The 21,168-nt window shown below is 40.8% G+C and overlaps 1 pseudogene; it reads left to right on the forward strand.

Moving 5' to 3' along the window:
• Positions 1–13,873: 13,873 nt before the first annotated feature.
• Positions 13,874–16,608, forward strand: Gm5404 (annotated as a pseudogene).
• Positions 16,609–21,168: the final 4,560 nt, after the last annotated feature.

A 21,168-nucleotide genomic window follows, 5' to 3' on the forward strand; every position in this document is an offset into this window, starting at 1 on the left:
GTATTTGATAGAACCAGCTCTGGAAGTAGAAGTCCAAGCTTCAGGTGGATGTAGCTATTTTCCCTGATATAAACAAAGGGAGCCACTTAGAGATTACAGAATCAGAATGATTGAAACAAAGCAAAATGGCTTGGGGTTGAAGAGTTTCTATATTCTTTGGAGTCACTGTTTATAATAACCAACTTTGTTAGCATGATTTCATGAATATTTTCATTCTCTTTTCCCCCACCCTCCATTTTCTTTATTTTTAAAAAATAACTAAGTGTGTTGGGGAAATTCCTTTATATAACTCAAACTGTTCTTGAGCTCATGACCCTCCCACCTAACCCTTCTGCGTACCTATATTTATAGGCATGTGCCACCACATCCAGCTTACATGAATTGCTATACCAAAGGCTTGAGAACATTTCTGGAAAGAGGCAGCCTCCTAATCGAGCATGTCCTTCCCATTTGCTCTTCTATAGTCTCCTGTTTAAGGCCTTACTCAGCTAGGTCCATTTCATTGGGAGATCTTTAAAACTGGACATTTCTTTGATGGCATCCTAGGTAGATTTTTGTTCCTTATTGCAAAATTATTTGTACTGACTTCCCATCACTGTGACAGACTACTGAACATAGGCTAATAAATAAGTAAGGAGACCTGGAGTAACTGGGACTAGCAGGATCCAGGGACACAGAAACCCTGCCTGACCACTGTCCTGGGATCCTTCCCGTCTGCACTGGTTTAGCTTGGGCACGAACTCTGCAGACAGTCTCACAGCACCCAGAGGAAGCTTCACTTCAGGAGCTCTAACACATCCAGGATCCCAGGAACTTGGTCACAACAGGTTCTCAGAGTCCCAGAGGAAGCTTGACTCCCAGGAACTCTGACACACCCAGAATCTCAGAAGCACAGGATCCCAGAATCACAGGATCACAGAGACAGCTGGACTCTGAGGAGTTCTTACTCACCAGGATTACAGGAAGGATAGGCTTTCGTCAATATAATGAGGACAGGTAGCATGAGAGACAATCAGATGGAGGGAGGCAAGCATAAAAACATAAGCAACAGCAACCAAGTTTACTTGGCATCATCAGAAATCAATTCCCCCACCATAGCAAGTCCTGGATACAACATCACACCAGAAAAGCAAGACTGAGATCTAAAATCACTTCTAATGATGATGATAGAGGACTTCAAGAAGGAAATGAATAACTCCCTTAAAGAAATACAGGAGAACACAGGTAAACAGGGAGAGTCCTTTAAGAGGAAACACAAAAATCCCTTAAAAATTTAGAGGAAAACACAATCAAACAGGTGAAAGAAATGAACAAAACCATCCAGGATCTAAAAATATAAATAGAAACAATAAGGAAATCACAAAGGGAGATAACCCTCGAGTTAAAAAACCTAGGAAAGAGATCAGGAGTCATAGATGCAAGCATCACCAACAGAATGCAAGAGACAGAAGACAGAATCTCAGGTGCAGAAGATACCATGGAAAACATTGACACAACAGTCAAAGAAAATGCAGAAGGCCAAAAGCTCTTAACCCAAAACATCCAGGAAGTCCAGGACACAACAAGAAGACCAAACCTAAGGATGATGGTTATAGATGAGAATGAAGATTTTCAACTGAAAGGGCCAGTAAATACCATCAACAAAATTATAGAAGAAAACTTCCCTAACCTAAAGAAAGAGATGGCCATGAACTTACAAGAAGCCTACAGAACTCTAAGACTAGACCAAAAAGAAAATTCCTCCAGTCACATAATAATCAAAACACCTAATGCACTAAATGAAGAAAGAATATTAAAAGCAGTAAGAGATTAAAGTCAAATAACAGATAAAGACAGACCTATCAAAATTACACCAGATTTCGCACCAGAGACTATGAAACCTACTGACCACAAAAATTACACCAGAGAACTCCTAAAGCTGATTAAAAAAAAAAAACCTTCAGCAAAGTGGTTGGATATAAAATTAACTCAAACAAATAAGTAGCTTTCTTCTACTCAAAGGATAAACAGACTAAGAAAGAAATTAGGGAAATGACACCTTTCACAATAATCACAAATAATATTATACACCTTGGTGTGACTCTAACCAAGCAAGTGAAAGATTTATATGACAAGAAATTTAAGTCTCTGAAGAAAGATAGTGAAGAAAATCTCAGAAGATGGAAAGATCTCCCATGCTCATTGATTGGCAGGATTAATATAATAAAAGTGATCATCTTGCCAAAAGCAATGTAAAGTTTCAATAAATTCCCCATCAAAATTCCAAATCAATTCTTCATAGAGTTAGTAAGGGCAATTCTCAAATTCATTTGGAATAACAACAACAACAACAAAAAGATAGCAAAACCTAGTCTCAACAATAAAAGAACTTCTTGAGAAATCCCTGGCCTCAAACTGTATTATGGAGCAATAGTGATAAAAAAAAACTCCATGGTATTGGTACAGATACAGGCAGAAAGATCAATGGAGTAGAAGACCCAGAAATGAACTCACACACGTATGGTCACTTGGATTGTTTTAGCTCTCCAGTGGAGAAAAACAGCATTTTAAACAAATGGTTCTGGTTCAACTGGCAGTCAGCATGTAGAAAAATGCAAATTGACCAATTCTTATCTCCTTATACAAAGCTCAAGTCCAAGTGGATCAAGGGCCTCCCCATAAAACCAGATACAATTGAAACTAATAGAAAAGAAAGTAGGGGAAGAGCCTCAAGCACATAGGCACAGGGAAATTTTTCCTGAACAGAACATCAATGGCTTATACTCTAAGATGAAGAATTGATAAATGGTACCACATAAAATTGCAAAGCATCTGTAAGGCAAAGAACACTGACAATAAGACAAAAAGGCAACCAACAGATTGGGAAAAGATCTTTACCAATCCTACAACCAATAGAGGGCTAATATCCTATATATACAAAGAAATCAAGAAGTTAGACTCTAGAGAACCAAATAACACTATTGAAAAATGAGGTACAGAGCTAAACAAAGAATTCTTAACTGGGGAATACTGAATGGCTGAGAAGCATCTAAAAAATGTTCAACATCATTAGTCATCAGGGAAATGCAAATCAATAAATCAATAAAACCCTGACATTCCTGTTGCATATGTGTACCACATTTATCCATTCATGTTAAAAGACATTTAGTTTGCTTCTATTTTATTTAGTTTGCTTCCATTTCTTAGCTACTGTGAATAGAGTGGCAATAATAACAAGAAAATATCTGTGAAGAAGGATGTCAAATTCTTTAGGCAGATGCCAAAGCATGAGACAACCGGACCAGAGAGTGCAGTAGTAAAGATCTAATAAATCCCAGTGTGGGGTGGGGGAGCAATTCCTTGCTAACCCTCAATGTTCTGGGTTCCTGAATGAAAGACAAACACATAACCTTTATATTTTGATATGCCTTAATCAGCTCAATGGCTGGGCCACTTCTTAACCTCTATGTGTCTAATCTACCTCCCCCCTGATGGCCCTGAGTTATTACTTACTAAATCCTGTATTCCATCATGGCTGGTCTAGATCAGTTGAGCAGCCCTCTTGGGCTACTCTCCCCTGGCTACAACATGGAGGCTATGCTTTTTGTCCTGTACATACTCAGGTATGGCATCTCCTTCCCACCTCTCCTAGCATGACAGATCTCCTATTCGTTCCTTGCCCGAGCCCAGGAATCCAAAAAGTCCTGGCTGCAGGCACATTTATTAACTGATAAGAACTGGGTCAGGTTCCCAGAAACTGTGTGTGTGTATGTGTGTGTGTGTGTAGATGTTCTCGTGCAAACCATTTTGGAAATACAAATTAACATAAGAATACAGGCAGCCACATTTCCCCTTTTTGTCCAATTAAAAAGGCTCTTATCTCTCAGATATATGTTGAACATAATTATAACAGTAACATAAATTGTAAGTTGGTTATGTATTTATAACATCTAGTTCATCATATTTGAAAATTTAGATAAATTATTTTATCATAGATTCTAACTTAAAAATTACAATTCTGTACCTAAATTATGCTTGATTTTAACTTGTAGTATCATTTGAAAACCATGTTTGATCAGAATTGACAAATGGGACCTCATAAAATTGCAAAGATTCTGTAAGGCAAAGGACACAGTCAATAAGACAAAATGGTAACCAACAGATTGGGAAAAGATTTACCAACCCTAAATCTGATAGGGGACTAATATCCAATATATATAAAGAACTTAAGAAGTTGGATTCCAGAAAACCAAATAACCCTATTAAATAATGGGGTACAGAGCTAAACAAAGAATTCTCAACTAAGGAATATCAAATGGCTGAGAAGCACCTGAAAAAATGTTCAATATCCTTAATCATCAGGGAAATGAAAATCAAAACAACCCTGAGATTACACCTCACACAAGTCAGAATGGCTAAGGTCAAAAACTCGGGTGACAGCAGATGCTGGCGAGGATGTGGAGAAAGAGGAACACACCTCCACTGCTGGTGAGATTGCAAGCTGGTACAGCCAATCTGGAAATCAGTTTGGCGGCTTGTCAGAAAATTGGACATAGTACTACCAAAAGATCCAGCAGTACCACTCCTGGGCATATACCCAGAAGATGTTCCAACTTGTAATAAGGACACATGCTGTACTATGTTCATAGCAGCCTTATTTATAATAGCCAGAAGCTGGAAATTATCCAGATATCCCTCAACAGAGGAATGCATGCAGAAAATGTGATACATTTACACAAAGGAGTACTATGCAGCTATTAAAAACAATGAATTTATGAAATTTTTAGGCAAATGGATGGATCTGAAGATATCATCCTGAGTGAGGTAACCCAATCATAAAAGTACACACATAATATGCACTCACTGATAAGTGGATATTAACCCAGAAGCTCAGAATACCCAAGATACAATTTGCAAAACACATGAAACTCAAGAAGAAGAAAGACCAAAGTGTGGATACTTCGATCCTTCTTAGAAGGGGGTACAAAATACCCATGGAAGGAGTTACAGAGACAAAGGTCAGAGCTGAGACTTAAGGAAGGACCATCCAGAGACTGCCCCACTTGGGGATCCATCCCATAAACAACTACCAAAGGCAGACACAATTGCATATGCCAACAAGATTTTGCGGACAGGACCCTAATATAGCTGTCTCCTGTGAGGCTATGCCAGTGCCTGGCAAATACAGAAGTGGATGCTCACAGTCATCTACTGGATGGAACACAGGGTCCCCAATGAAGGAGCTAGAGAAAGTACTCAAGGAGCTGAAGTGGTTTGCAGCCCTATAAGAGGAACAACAATATGAACTAACCAGTACCCCCAGAGTTCCCTGTGCCTAAACCACCAATCAAAGAAACACATGGTGGGACTCGTGGCTCTAGCTGCATATGTAGTAGAGGATGGCCTAGTCAGCCATCAATGTGAGGAGAACCCTTTGGTCCTGTGAATGCTCTACACCCCAGTGTAGGAGAATGCCAGGGCCAGGAAGCAGGAGTGGATGGGTTGGGGAGGAGGGCAAAATGATAGGGGAGAGGGGATTTTTGGAGAGGAAACTAGGAAAGGGGATAGCATTTGAAATGTAAATGAAGAAAATATCTAATAAAAAATCAAGGTAAAAACAAAAAGAAAACCATTCTTTCAAACCTAGATCATCTTTCTTTTTTTAAAAAAGATTTATTATATATATATATATATATACACATACAGATACACACACACACACACACACACACACACACACACATATATATATATATATATATATATATATATATATATATATATATATATATATATATATATGCCTTCAGACATGCCAGAAGAGGGCATCTGATCCCATTACAGATGGTTGTGAGTCACTATGTGGTTTCTGGGAATTGAACTCAGGACCTCTGGAAAAGCAGGTGTTGTTTCCCTAATTTTTTTCTCAGCCTGTTTATCCTTTGTGTAGAGAAAGGCCACTGATTTGTTTGAGTTAATTTTATATTCCAGCTACTTCACTGAAACTGTTTATCAGGTTTAGGAGTTCTCTGATGGAATTTTTAGGGTCACTTATATGTACTATTATATCACCAGCAAATAGTGATATTTTGACTTCTTCCTTTCCAATTTGTATCCCTTTGATCTCCCTTTGTGGTCTAATTGTTCTTGCTAGGATTTCAATTACTATATTGAATAGGTAGGGAAAAAGTGGGCCACCTTGTCTAGTCCCTGATTTTAGTGGGGTTGCTTCAAGTTCCTCTCCATTTAGTTTGATGTTGGCTACTGGTTTGCTGTAGATTGCTTTATTTTGTGTAGTTATGGGCCTTGGATTCCTGATCTTTCCAAGACTTTTATCATGAATGGGTGTTGGATTATGTCAAATACTTTCTCAGCATCTAGTGAGATGACCATGTGGTTTTTTTGTCTTTGAGTTTGTTTATATAGTGGATTACATTGATAGATTTCAGTATATTGAACCATCTCTGCATCCCGGGGATGAAGTCTAGTGATCATGATGGATGATTGTTTTGATGTGTTCTTGGATTCAGTTTGTGAGAATTTTACTGAGGTTTTTTTATTTTTTTTTTTTTTGGTTTTTGGTTTTTGGTTTTTGGTTTTTGGAGACAGGGTTTCTCTGTATAGCCCTGGCTGTCCTGGAACTCACTCTGTAGACCAGGCTGGCCTCAAACTCAGAAATCCACCTGCCTTTACTTCCTGAGTGCTGGGGTTAAAGGCATGTGCCACCACCGCCCGGCCCTTTATTGAGTATTTTTGCATAGATTTTTTTTTAAAGGAAAATAGTCTAAGGTTCTCTTTCTTTGTTGGGTCTTTGTGTGGTTTAGGTATCAGAGTAGTTGCGGCTTCATAAAACAAATTGGGTAGAATACCTTCTGGTTCTAATTTGTGGAATAGTTTGAGGAGTTTGGAATTAGGTCCTCTTTCAAGGCCTGATAGAACTCTGCACTGAACCCATCATGTCCTGGGCTATTTTTGGTTGGGAAACTATTAATGACTGTTTCTATTTGTTAGGGAATATAGAACTGTTTGGATCTTTAATCTGATCCTGATTTAACTTTGGCACCTGGTATCTGTCTAGAAAGTGGTCCATTTCATCCAGCTTTTCCAGTTTTGTTGAGTATAGGCTCTTGTTTTAGGATCTGATGATTTTTTTTGATTTCCTCAGATTCTGTTGTTATGTTTCTCTTTTCATTTCTGATTTTGTTAATTAGCATACTGTCACTGTGCCCTCTAGTTAGTCTGGCTAAGGAAGGGTTTATCTATTCTGTTGATTTTCTCAAGGAACCAGCTCCTGGTTTGGTTGATTCTTTTTATAGTTCTTTTTGTTTCTATTTGGTTGATTTCAGCCCTGAGTTTGATTATTTCCTGCCCTCTACTCTCCTTGGGTGAATTTCCTTCCTTTTGTTCCAGAGCTTTTAGGTGTTCTGTCAAGCTGTTCCTGTTTGCTCTGTCCAGATTCTTTTTGGAGGCACTCAGAGCTATGAGTTTTCCTCTTAGGACTGCTTTCATTGTGTCCCATAAGTTTGGATATGTTGTGGCTTCATTTTCATTAAACTCTAAAAAGTCTTTAAGTTCTTTATTTCTTCCTTAGCCAAGTTATCATTGAGTAGTGTTGTTCAGCTTCCACGTGTATTTGGGTTTTCTATTATTTATGTTGTTATTGAAGATCAGCTTTAGTCCATGGTGATCTGATAGGAGACAGATAATTTCAATATTTTTTATCTCCTGAGGCCTGTTTTGTGACCAATTATATGGTTGATTTTGGAGAAGGTACTATGAGGTGCTGCGAAGAAGATATATCCTTTTGTTTTAGGATAAAATGTTGTATAGGTATCAATTTAATCCATTTGTTTCATAACTTCTGTTAGTTTCACTTTGTCCCTGTTTAGTTTCTGTTTCCAGGTTCAGCCCATTGATGAGAGTAGGGTGTTGAAGTCTCCCACTATTTTTGTGTGTGGTGCAAGGTGTGCTTTGAGCTTTACTAAACTTTCTTTAATGGATGTGGATGCCCTTGCATTTGGAGCATAGATGTTTAGAATTGAAAGTTCATCTTGGAAGATTTTATCTTCGATGGGTATGAAGTTTCCCTCCTTTTTTTGATAACTTTAGGTTGAAAGACATTTTTATTCAATATTACAATTGCTACTCCAGCTTGTTTCTTAGGACCATTTGCTTTGAAAATTGCTTTCTAGTCTTTTACTCTGAGGTAGTGTCTGTCTTTCTCACTGAGTTAGTTTTCCTGTATGGAGCAAAATATTGGGTCCTGTTTATCTAGCCAGTGTGTTAGTCTATGTCTTTTTATTGGGAAATTGAGCCTATTGATATTAAGAGATATTTTAAAAAGTCATTGTTACTTCCTGTTATTTTTGTTGTTAGAGTTGCAATTTTGTTCATATGGCTATCTTTTTAGGTTCATTGAAAGGTTACTTTCTTGCCTTTTCTAGAGAGTAGTTTCCCTCCTTGTGTTGTATTTTCCCTTTATTATCCTTTGAAGGGCTTGGTTTGTTAAAAGATATTATGTAAATTTGATTTTGTCATGGAATACCTTGCTTTCTCCATCTATGGTAATTGAGAGTTTTGCTCATAATAGTATCCTGTGCTGGCATTTGTATTCTCTTAGGTTCTGTATGACATCTGCCCAGGATCTTCTGGCTTTCATAGTCTCTGGGGAGAAGTCAGGTGTAATTCTGATAGATCTGCCTTTATATCTTGACGTTTTTCCCTTACTGCTTTTAATAATCTTTCTTTGTTTTGTGCTTTTAGTGTTTTGATTATTATGTGACAGGAGGAATTTCTTTTCTGGTCCAAACTATTTGGAATTCTGTAGGCTTCTTCTATGTTCATAAGCATCTCTTTCTTTAGGTTAGGGAAGTTTTTCTTCTATAATTTTTTGAAGATATTTACTGGCCCTTTAAGATGGAAATCTTCCTTCTTCTCTATTCCTATTATCCTTCAGTTTGGTCTTCACATTGTGTCTTGGATTTCCTGGATGTTTTGGGTTAGGATCTTTTTGCATTTCACATTTTCTTTGATTGTTGTGTCCATGTTTTCTATGGTATCCTCTGCACCTGAGATTTTCTCTTCTATATCTTGTATTCTGTTTGTTATGTTTGTATGTATGACTTCTGACTTCTTTCCTAAGTTTTCTATTTCCAGAATCGTCTCCCTTTGTGATTTCTTCCTTCTTTTCCTTTTCCTTTTCCTTTTTCTTTTTCTTTTTTTCTTTTTGTTTTCCTTCTTCTTCTTCATCTTCTTCTTCTTCTTCTTCTTTTCTTTTTTTTCTTCTTCTTCTCCTCCTCCTCCTCTTTCTTTTCTTTCTTTCTTTCTTTCTTCCTTCCTTCCTTCCTTCCTTCCTTCCTTTCTTTCTTTTCTTTTTTTTTTTTTGTTTTTTCGAGACAGGGTTTCTCTGTATAGCCCTGGCTGTCCTGGAACTCACTTTGTAGATCAGGCTGGCCTCAAACACAGAAATCCGCCTGTCTCTGCCTCCCAAGTGCTTGGATTAAAGGCGTGTGCCCCACAACCTGGCTCCTTTGTGATTTCTTTATTATTTCTACTTCCATTTTTAGATCCTGGATGGTTTTGTTCAATTCTTTCACCTGTTTGGATGTGCTCTCCTGTGCTTTTTTAAAGGGATTTATTTATGTCCCTCTTATAGTCCTCGATCATCATCATGAGAAGCGAATTTAGATCCATATCTTGCTCTTTTGGTGTGATGGTGTATCCAAGACTTGCTATGGTGGGAGATTTGGGTTCTGATGATGCCAAGTAACCTTGGTTTATGTTGCTTCTGTTCTTATGCTTGCATCCTGCCATCTGATTATCTCAAATGCTTCCTGCCCTCCATATATCTGATTGGAGCCTATCCTTCCTGTAATACCAGTTGAGTCAGAACTTCTCAGAGTCTTTGTGATCCTGTGGTTCTGGGATCCTGTGATACTGAGATTCTGGTTGTGTCATAGTTCTTGGCAGTCAAGCTTCCTCTGAGACCCTTACATCCTGGTGTGACCAAGCTCCTGGGATTCTGGGATCCTAGGATCCTAAGATCCTTGGTGTGTTAGAGTACCTGGAAGTGGTACCTCCTTTGGGGACTGTGGTGTTGACCGCTGAGTTTGAAACCAAGGTAGACCAGTGCTGACGGGAAGGAATCTGAGCCACTGGTTGGGTGGGGTACCTGTGTCTGTGCTCTAGCTGACCCCAGGCACCTCTGGTTCTGTTGGAACAGATGTTGTGTTCCACTCACCAGTGATCCTAAGATCCTGGGTGTGCTAGGGTGTCTGTGGGGTAGAGAGTCCTCTGGAGACCATGGGACTGCTCACCAAGTTCGGTCTCAAGGTGGCCTGGCACTGGTGCAAACTGGAAGGAATCTGAGCCACTTAAGCCTTGTATTCTTTAATGAGTTTTATAGGCATAATGCCTGTTTAAGAGTAATAAAATTAATTTTAAATTTTATGTAAATATATAAATATTTATTTCAACGAGAACCTTAAATCTGTATTATTATATACCAGACATCCGAATGCAAGGAATCTGGATGATGATTCTCCATACCTCTTCCTGCTGGATAAGGGGGATGAATATTTTTTAAGTGTTGGTGAAGGGTAGAAAAATTGGAAAATTTGGTTAGATTTAAGAAAGCTAGCTTTACCATTTGTTATCTAGTCTCTGTATGTTTAGAAAGATTATGGTTTGATTGAAGTTCTGACTGTATCAGTCCAAAAGCCTCGATGAACTGGGGCCATTAGGGATCAGCAGCTATTCCTGAAGCTGTACTGGGAACAAGTCTCTGGAAACAGCTTCAGATGAGGCAAGGAGCAGGAACAACACGTCATTTTAGCATCCCCAAGGATGAATCTTGTCAGAGCTGTATCTTGGTGTTTCATTTCTTAATATGTAAATCTTGTAAGAAAATTGTAACTTCTATAAAGATATTTGTATAGATCAGTTAAAGATAAATTTTTGCTCCTTTTTTTTGAGCAGATGAAAGACAGCTGTATTTTTTATGAGTTAGTTTGGTCAATATCCAATTGTAATAAATCTTCATTCATGCCATGTGAAGGATTGTGGGTTAAAATGTGTGGCCACTGGATGCCATGGAAAAGCTGAGAAAGGAGTGGGGTCATCGAAGGCGGGCTCTAGCCTGGGGCCAAAGGGAAAAGAGGGGGAAGAGGGGAAAGAGAGTTCTTGGCTTGCTTGGGTGAGTGGCTTGGCTTGGTGGAGACCTTGGCTGAGAATACAGAGAGGCCTTCTGTGGGAAGTTAGATGCAGCTCTTTAGAGGAAGACCTGCTCCACTGCTCCAGCACAGTGGATCCCAATGAGAAGAGGTAGTACATGGTATTAAAGCATTTATTGTTATGGCAGAGAGTTGTGATGAGTGATATGGTACCCTACTTTCTCAGGGAGGGCCTGAGGTTAAATACCTTTATCAGGGAGGAGTGTCTGGGAAGGACAGCTTAATTGGCTAAGCCCTTCAGACCTTTAGTTACTTCATTAAAATGGAGATCTGTCTTGAGACTACAAGATCTATAGCCACCCACCTGTAGAGGGACTTGGGGCATTGCCCTTTGTGACTGATAGCCACAGAATTATGGAGAGCTGAGGCCTTCTGTCAGGAGCCTGGTGTCTAGGAGTATAGCAGGCAAATGCCATCAGTCCCTTGCAGTTATCTGCTGGGTCTCCAGAGTTTAAACCTAGTTGGACCACGGTCCTTTTCACGGTCACACAAAGGATGGCATGATGAACTTAAAGGATTCTGTAACCAACTAGAGTTCTTGGCTAATTTTAGCTGTAGTTTTGGCTAGAGACATTTCTTTTTAACAGATCTTGCCTCAAGTTTATTTGTAAAAACAGCAAAGGACACTGGTCATCTGCAAATAGTATGTGGGTGGGTGTGTCACAGCAGTCCGTCTGTCTTCACAAAGGCAGGAGCCTTTTCTATGGAGCCTTCACTGGGACCTGGGCACCTTTGGAAGCCTGGGCTGGAGCTGAAGCCTGAGCCTTAGCTGGAGCTTTGGCCTCTGCCTTGGTTTGAACCTTGGGCTTTGGTTGACAGAGCCTCTGACCTTGGCCATGAAGCTCCAAATCCACTTCCCAAGCTTGGGTTGAGCAATGAAAGCCAGATAGCTGAGTTTGTGGCTTCTTCCCTTTGGCACCTTAGGCTTGATGGCCTGAGGCTTCACAAGGGCCTTGATGGCCTCTGCGCGCACACTCACTGCCTTTGCATTGTTGGCCTGCATCTTCTTCGGGCCTTTCTTCTTGTACTTCTTGGCAAAGAGCATGTTCCCCAGAAACTTGAGGTCAACCCCCTTAAGAGATTTGTATCTTTGTGACTGGGGTTTCTTGATGCCATTTCTGTGCCATTTGTGGGACTGGTTGTGTGTGGTATGGTTCTTGGACTTGGCCATGTCTGAAAGGTAACCTGCAGCTCCCGCAGAGCCTGGGACTGGAAGAGAAAGCGAGTGGCTAGAGACATTTTTATGTCTAAGCCAGTTGTTCCCATGTGGAGAGATCAGCAAATCATGTTATTTGTCCTGTTTCATGTTCTTGAATTTTTCTTTCTTGTCTGTAGTCAAGATATTCAGGGGGTCTTCCGATATCATATCTGATCTATTATCATTTTGGAAGGGGTCCAAAGCTTCTTTTTTCTTTCCCAATAACACAAATATAGAGCTTTCTCTCCCAAAATAGCATGTACAGCAACCCAAAATCATCAAATGTATAGATTGATTCAATTTAGCAGCCTCTTTTTATTTTTGGCCTGCTCTATTTTGATCTCTCTCACAGAGGATTTGTATTCACCAAACTTATACCCACATGCATTATGATCACTAAAACAACTGAAAATAATTAAAGCACTCTTAAACAATTATTATAATCCATTGAGACAGAGTCTCTCCCTATCTCTTGCCTTTGTTCCTACCCACAAGAAAGTAGATTTTCTCTTAGCTTTGGGGGAATTCTATACACTAATTTCTAACATGGTTGCACAAGTTTGCCATCCTGCAAACAGAATGAGGTTGCCCTTTTCCCAATTCCTCCTCAGAAATCATCACCAGGTTTTGTTTTTCTTTATCTTTAGGCATTCTGACTGACGTAAGATGAAATCTCAAATAGTTTCATTTACATTTCTCTAATTGCTAAGGATGATAAACACCTTTAAAAATATTTTTAGTCCTCTCCGTCTAGAGTTGCAGCTGTCAGTGTTGCGTTTGGGCTCAGCAAGCCTGAAGCAAAAAAGAGAAAAAGTTAAAAAAACAAAACAAAACACAACCCAAAACCTACAGAAAAGCCTCAAAAACCTTAAAAAAGAAAAGAAGGGGGGGGGGAATGAAAAAGGGGAAAAAGAAATGGAAGAAAAAGAGAGCGAGACAGCGATCTTCTGGCCTGCATCCCTGTGGTGGTAAGCCATCCCCCTCGGCCCAGCCCGTCTCTGTACTCCCCAGTGTCACATAGCAGCCCCGCACCCTGGCTGGCCGCACCTTGTCTCTGCACTGCCCTTTGCCTGCATCTGCAAAGATTTGGCTTCCCCTTTCTTGGGCCGCTATAATTGTAAACCTCCGGGAGCCCTGGGCCTATATTTATCACAAAACGCGTGTCCCCAAGGCTGCCCTGAGAGCAGCATCTGACTGCCTCTTAAAAAAAACTTTGCCCCCTTTGTAAGGGTATTCCCTACTTTAATTTTTATTTTTTAGTCACCAAGTCAGGACAGCTGGAGAGTACAAACTCCAGGAGAGGGTCACACTGAGAGCCTTTTGTCTTGGGGTATTTGCGGTCCCGTGTAAGTCGTCCCTCACTTTGGTCCCGCCTCAGAGCCTCTCTGCTCCAGCCTCTCTTGGTGCCCATGGTGCCACCAACGCCTTGGAGTCCCTTTTGTCCTACAGTGTGGGTGGTGGGGAGATGAACGCTGCAACCATCAGGAGCTACCTGATGGCCTCCTTATAAGTGAGCGATCTGCACTTGGACATCACTGAAAAGTTCAGCCCTCCAGAGCCTGTGCTGTCCATCCTGGTCTGCTGAGAAATGATCACCCGCTGCTCTGTGAGTTGTGCCTACATCAACTTCCAGCAGTCAGCTGACGTTGCGAGGGCCTTGGATACCATGAACTTTGACATGATTAAGGGAAAGCCAATCTGCATCATGTGGTCTCAGAGGGATCCCTTTTTGAGAAAGTCTGGTGTGGGAAATGACTTCCTCAAGAACCTGGACAAATCTATAAACAACAAGGCACTGTATGACACTTTCTCTGCCTTTGGAAACACCCTGTCCTGTAAGGTGGTTTGTGATGAGAATGGCTCTAAGGGCTATGCTTTTGTCCACTTTGAGACCCAAGATGCCGCCTCCAGGGCCATCGAGAAGCTGAGTGGCATGTTCCTCAAAGACTGAAAAGTGTTTGTGGGCAGCTTCAAGTCTCGCAAAGAGCGGGAAGCTGAGCTTGGAGCCAAGACCAAGGAATTCACCAATGTTTATATCAAAAACTTTGGAGAAGAAGTGTATTATGGGAATCTGAAAGAGCTCTTCAGCCAGTTTGGTAAGACCCTAAGTGTCAAGGTGATGTCAAGCCAGTGGGAAGTCCAAAGGTTTTGGCTTTGTAAGTTATGAGAAACATGAGGATGCCAATAAGGCTGTGGAAGAAATGAATGGAAAAGAAATGAGAGTGAAAGTCATATTCGGAGGCCGTGTACAGAAAAAAGGAGAATGTCAGGCTGAATTAAAATGGAAATTTGAGCAGCTGAAGCAGGAAGAGGATTAGTACAAAGTGAATCTCTACATTAAGAACTTGGATGACACCATTGATGATGAGAAATTAAGGAAAGAGTTTTCTCCTTTTTGATCAATCACCAGCACAAAGGTGATGTTAGACGATGGAAGAAGCAAAGGGCTTGGCTTTGTTTCTCTCCTGAAGAGGCAACCAAGCTGTCACCTAGATGAACGGACGTATTGTAGGCTCCAAGCTGCTGTATGTCGCCCTGGCCCAGAGGAAGGAAGAGCTGAGGGCTCACCTGACTAAGCAGTATATGCAGCATATATGTGGCTGGGATGAGGGCACTCATTGCTAATGTCATCTTAAGTCAATTCCAGCTTTCAGCTAGTGGCTACTTTGTGCCGGCAGTCCTACAGGCACAGGGAAGACCTCCATATTATACACCTAACCAGTTAGCACAGATGAGTCCTAATCTATGCTGGCAGCAAGGCAGTGCCGCAGACCCTCTGGGCCCCTTTGTCTGCGTGGAACGGGTCTCTAGTCGTGGGTGGGCAAAGCGTCGGATGAATGATGCACACAGGAGAGGTCCTGTGGAATCTGAATGTATTTGTCAAGTCGCGCATCAGATTTTTTATACAGAAGACAATAAGGATGTTGGGTGACATACCTGCAAGGTACAAATGAAGTAACTGGATGCTTAGTGACTCTTACACAGAACAGAGGAGTGAAAACACAAAAACTGGCAGAAACTGGGCAATAAAATAACTGAGACAAAGTCAGCCCTATCTAAGGTCAGCTATAGTCTTAGAAGCCAGGTGTGAGATTTTTTGACTCCTAGGGCAAGGGTTTTCACACCCAAGTCATGGTTCTAACTAGGGAGTTCCGTTCTAGCTAACCATCTCATGAATAATGCAATACTCTAAAACCACGGCCCGATCTACTTCCTAAACCATTGTAAATTCCTGTATATAGGTGTAACTCAGCTATAATTCTAAGTATCTATTCTGGTTTCTCCTACGGTCAGAAACATCTTTCTTCCTTGGTGATGGTAGATTCCTGTGAAGGGCAGTGACCTAACTTTTACTCAAAGTGATAGTGTAATACCAGGGGCAGTACTGAATTCCAAGCCCAGGGTCTTGCTCAAGGACGTTCTAGGGCTGTTGGAACACTGGCAGAAGGCTTTAGAGAGCACGTGGATCCATACACTAGACTAACGCGGGAATGGAGAATTAATGTATGGGTTAGAGAGAACGTCAGACTCCAGGAGGAGAGCTTCCTTGAAACTCTTTTTGCCTCATGAGCAGCTTTTAGGCATCCCTACCTGACAAGCTGACTCGACCAGAGTGCCATGGTAAGGCAGGAGACCTCAAGGCTTTCAAGGAATGCCAAGTGCTCTGCTGCAGTCTGGGCCTTCTTCAGCTCTTCTATATCTAGCTCCAACTGGTAATACTGTGGCCTCTCCTGACCTTTCTACTACTGCTCAGTCCCTACAGCTGTGCCAAAACTTGCACCTCTTGCTACAGTTGCTGCCACTGCTCCCAGGGCTGTGGCTCCATACAAGTATGCCTCCAGTGTCTGAAGCCCTCACCCTACCATTCATCTGCTGCAGGACACCTAGTCTGCAGTCCATGCCCAGGGTCAGAAGCACATGATTGCCTCCATGCTGGCTGCAGCGCCCCTCCCCTCCCCCATCCCCCAGGAGCAGAAGCAGATGCTGGGGGAGCATCTGTTTCCACTTATCCAAACAATGCATTCAAACCTGGCTGGAAAAATTACTGAGATGCTGCTGGAAATCGACAACTCTGAACTGCTGCACATGCTGGAGTCCCTCCATTCCAAGGTGGATGAAGCTGTGGCAGTCCTGCAGGCTCATCATGCCACGAAAGAAACTGCCCAGAAGGTGGGCACTGTTGCTGCTGCTACCTCTTAGACAAGAAAAAAGAATAAAAAACCAAATAACCCCTCATGGCATCTAGCTAAGGTATGAAGATGACCTAGTTTGTCTGTGGACTTCCATACCAAGAACCAAGATGCAAATTCAATAGGTCATTTTGAATCAAAAGGTCAATGATGAAGCACCTAGAAATTTTCAATTATAAGAATATATTCTCTGGCTTCTGTTGTGGCACAGATGATAACTTTTTTTTTTTCTATGTGGGTTCTGTTTATTTTCCCGATCTCAGGAATTGGCTTTGATGTACCCAAAACTTAAATTTCTTAATAAAGAAAATAAAATCTCAAAAAAAAAAAACCAAGATATTTTTAGTCATTTTTATTTCTTCACTTTATTATTTGTTTATTTGTTTTCTATTAATTCGTTTATTTATTTACTCATTTACACCCTGATTTCATACCTCCCTCTCCTACCAGTGACCCCCCTCATATAGCCCCTCCCCCTCCCTTCTCCTCTGAGAAGGTGGAGCCCACCTCAGGGTACCAACCTACCCTGGAACATCAAGTCACTGCAGGACTTGGCCCATCCTCTCCCACTGAGGTCAGACAAGGCAGCCTAGCTAGGAGAATAGTATCCACAGGCAGCCAACAGAGTCAGGGATAGCCCTACTCCAGTTGTTGGTGGGTCCCCCAACAAGATCAAGCTACACATCTAATATGTATATATATATATGTATGTATGAAGGTGGGGGGAACAGGGCTAGGTGCAGTACATGCTGGTTAGTTGTTCAGTCTCTGGGACTGTTCAAGGGTCCAGGTTGGTTGACTCTGTTGGTCTTCATGTGAAGTTCCTGTCAATAGGACAAAACGGCAACCAACAGATAGGGAAAAGATCTTTAACAATCCTACAACTGATAGAGGGTTAATATCCAATATATACAAAGAACTCAAGAAGTTAGACTCTGGAGAGTCAAATAATCTTATTTTAAAAATGTGCTACAGAGCTAAACAAAGAATTCTCAACTGAGGAATACTGAATGGCTGAGAAGCACCTAAAGAAATGTTCAACATCCTTAATCATCAGGGAAATGCAAATCAAAACAACCCTGAGTTGTGTAACAACCTTACACCAGTCAGAACGGGTAGGATCAAAAATTCAGGTGACAACAGATGCTGGCACAGATGTGGAGAAAGAGGAACACTCCTCCATTGTTGGTGGATTTTCAAGCTGGTACAATCACTCTGGAAATCAGTTTGGTGGTTCCTCAGAAAATTGGACATAGTACTATTACAGGAAGATCGAGCAATGCCACTCATAGGCATATACCCAGAAGATGTTCCAACGTGTAATAAGGACACATGCTCTACTGTGTTCATAGCAGCTTTATTTATAATAGCCAGAAGCTGGAAAGAACCCAGATGTCACTCAACAGAGGAATGGGTACAGAAAATATGTACATTTACAAAATGGAGTACTACTCAGCTATTAAAAACAATGAATTTGACTTTCCCAGCCAGAGGAAAGGGGTCCGCCCGGCGCAGCAGTGCTTTGCCTGAGCATCGGCAGCAGACATCTTGGTTCCAGGACCCCGCCGAGTGTATTCTACACAGATGAGAGTACGGAATACAGAAGCTAAAAGCTTCTGGGACAGGCGAAAGCCACAGAGCTTCTAAGGCAGCCTGTTTTTCGGGCCCCAGACAGCTGGCCACTTTCCTGGTCAGAGGATAGGGGTCCGCCCAGCGTGGGAGCGCTTTGCCTGAGCATTAGCAGCAGACATCTTGAATCCGGGACCCCACAGAGTGTATTCTGCACAGCTGAAGAGATTACCAGATGGCGAAAGGCAAACGTAAGAATCCTACTAACAGAAATCAAGACCACTCACCATCATCAGAATGCAGCACTCCCATCCTACCTAGTCCTGGGCACCCCAACACAACTGAAAAGCTAGACCTGGATTAAAAGCATATCTCATGATGATGGTAGAGGACATCAACAAGGAATTTAATAACTCACTTAAAGAAATACAGGAGAACACTGCTAAAGAGTTACAAGTCCTTAAAGAAAAACAGGAAAACACAAGCAAACAGGTAGAAGTCGTTAAAGAAAAACAGGAAAACACATCCAAACAGGTGATGGAAATGAACAAAACCATACTAGATCTAAAAAGGGAAGTTGACACAATAAAGAAAACCCAAAGTGAGGCAACGCTGGAGGTAGAAACCCTGGGAAAGAAATCTGGAACCATAGATGCGAGCATCAGCAACAGAATACAAGAGATGGAAGAGGGAATCTCAGGTGCAGAAGATTCCATAGAGAACATCGCCACAACAATCAAAGAAAATACAAGACACAAAAGGATCCTAACTCAAAACATCCAGGGAATACAGGACACAATGAGAAGACCAAACCTACGGATAATAGGAGTGGATGAGAATGAAGATTTTCAAATTAAAGGGACAGCAAATATCTTCAACAAAATTATAGAAGAAACTTCCCAAACCTAAAGAAAGAGATGCCCATGAACATATAAGAAGCCTACAGAAATCCAAATAAACTGGAATAGAAAAGATATTCCTCCCGACACATAATAATCAGAACAACAAATGCAGTAAATAAAGAAAGAATATTAAAAGCAGTAAGGGAGAAAGGTCAAGTAACATATAAAGGAAAGCCTATCAGAATTACACCAGGCTTTTCACCAGAGACTATGAAAGCCAGAAGAGCCTGGACAGAAGTTATACAGACACTAAGAGAACACAAATGCCAGCCCAGGCTAATATACCCGGCCAAACTCTCAATTACCATAGATGGAGAAACCAAAGTATTCCACGACAAAACCAAATTCACACAATATCTTTCCACGAATCCAGCCCTTCAAAGGATAATAACAGAAAAGAACCAATATGAGGACGGAAATCACGCCCTAGAACAAGCAAGAAAGTAATCCCTCAACAAACCAAAAAGAAGACAGCAACAAGAACAGAATGCCAACTCTAACAACAAAAATAAAAGGAAGCAACAATTACTTTTCCTTAATATCTCTTAATATCAATGGACTCAATTCCCCAATAAAAAGACATAGACTAACAGACTGGCTATACAAACAGGACCCAACATTCTGCTGCTTACAAGAAACCTATCTCAGGGAAAAAGACAGACACTACCTCAAAGTGAAAGGCTGGAAAACAATTTTCCAAGCAAATGGTCTGAAGAAACAAGCTGGAGTAGCCATTCTAATATCGAATAAAATTGACTTCCAACCCAAAGTTATCAAAAAAGACAAGAAGGGGCACTTCATACTCATCAAAGGTAAAATCCTCCAATAGGAACTATCAATTCTGAATATCTATGCTCCAAATGCAAGGCAGCCACATTCATTAAAGACACTTTAGTAAAGCTCAAAGCACACATTGGACCTCACACAATAAGAGTGGGAGACTTCAACATACGACTTTCATCAATGGACAGATCATGGAAACAGAAACTAAACAGGGACACAGTGAAACTAACAGAAGTTATGAAACAAATGGACTTAACAGATATCTACAGAACATTTTATCCTAAAACAAAAGGATATACCTTCTTCTCAGCACCTCACGGGGCCTTCTCCAAAATTGACCATATAATTGGTCACAAAACAGGCCTCAACAGACACAAAAATATTGAAATTGTCCAATGCATCCTATCAGACCACCATAGATTAAGGCTGACCTTCAATAACAACATAAATAATGGAAAGCCTACATTCACATGGAAACTGAACAACACTCTTCTCAATGATACATTGGTCAAGGAAGGAATAAAGAAAGAAATTAAAGACTTTTTAGAGTTTAATGAAAATGAAGCCACAACATACCCAAACCTATGGGACACAATGAAAGCATTTCTAAGCGGGAAACTCATACCTCTGAGTGCCTCCAAAAAGAAACTGGAGAGAGCACACACTAGCAGCTTGACAACACATCTAAAAGCTCTAGAAAAAAGGAAGAAAATTCACCCAAGAGGAGTAGAGAGCATGAAATAATCAAACTCAGGGGTGAAATCAACCAAGTGGAAACAAGAAGAACTATTCAAAGAATTAACCAAACGAGGAGTTGGTTCTTTGAGAAAATCAGCAAGATAAATAAACCCTTAGCTAAACTCACTAAAGGGCACAGGGAAAGCATCCTAATTAAGAAAATCAGAAATGAAAAGGGAGACATAACAACAGATCCTGAAGAACTCCAAAACACCATCAGATCCTTCTACAAATGGCTATACTCAACAAAACTGGAAAACCTGGATGAAATGGACAAATTTGTAGACAGATACCAGATACCAAAGTTAAATCAGGATCAAGTTAACGATCTAAACAGTCCCATATCCCCTAAAGAAACAGAAGCAGTCACTAATAGTCTCCCAGACAAAAAAAGCCCAGGACCAGATGTGTTTAGTGCAGAGTTCTACCAGACCTTCATAGAAGATCTAATTCCAGTTCTGCACAAACTATTCCACAAAATAGAAGTAGAAGGAACTCTCCCCAACTCATTCTATGAAGCCACAATTACTCTGATACCTAAACCGCAGAAAGATCCAACAAAGATAGAGAACTTCAGA

This window comes from Mus musculus, chromosome 16, assembly GCF_000001635.26.
Source record: "Mus musculus strain C57BL/6J chromosome 16, GRCm38.p6 C57BL/6J".
Taxonomy (NCBI): domain Eukaryota; kingdom Metazoa; phylum Chordata; class Mammalia; order Rodentia; family Muridae; genus Mus; species Mus musculus.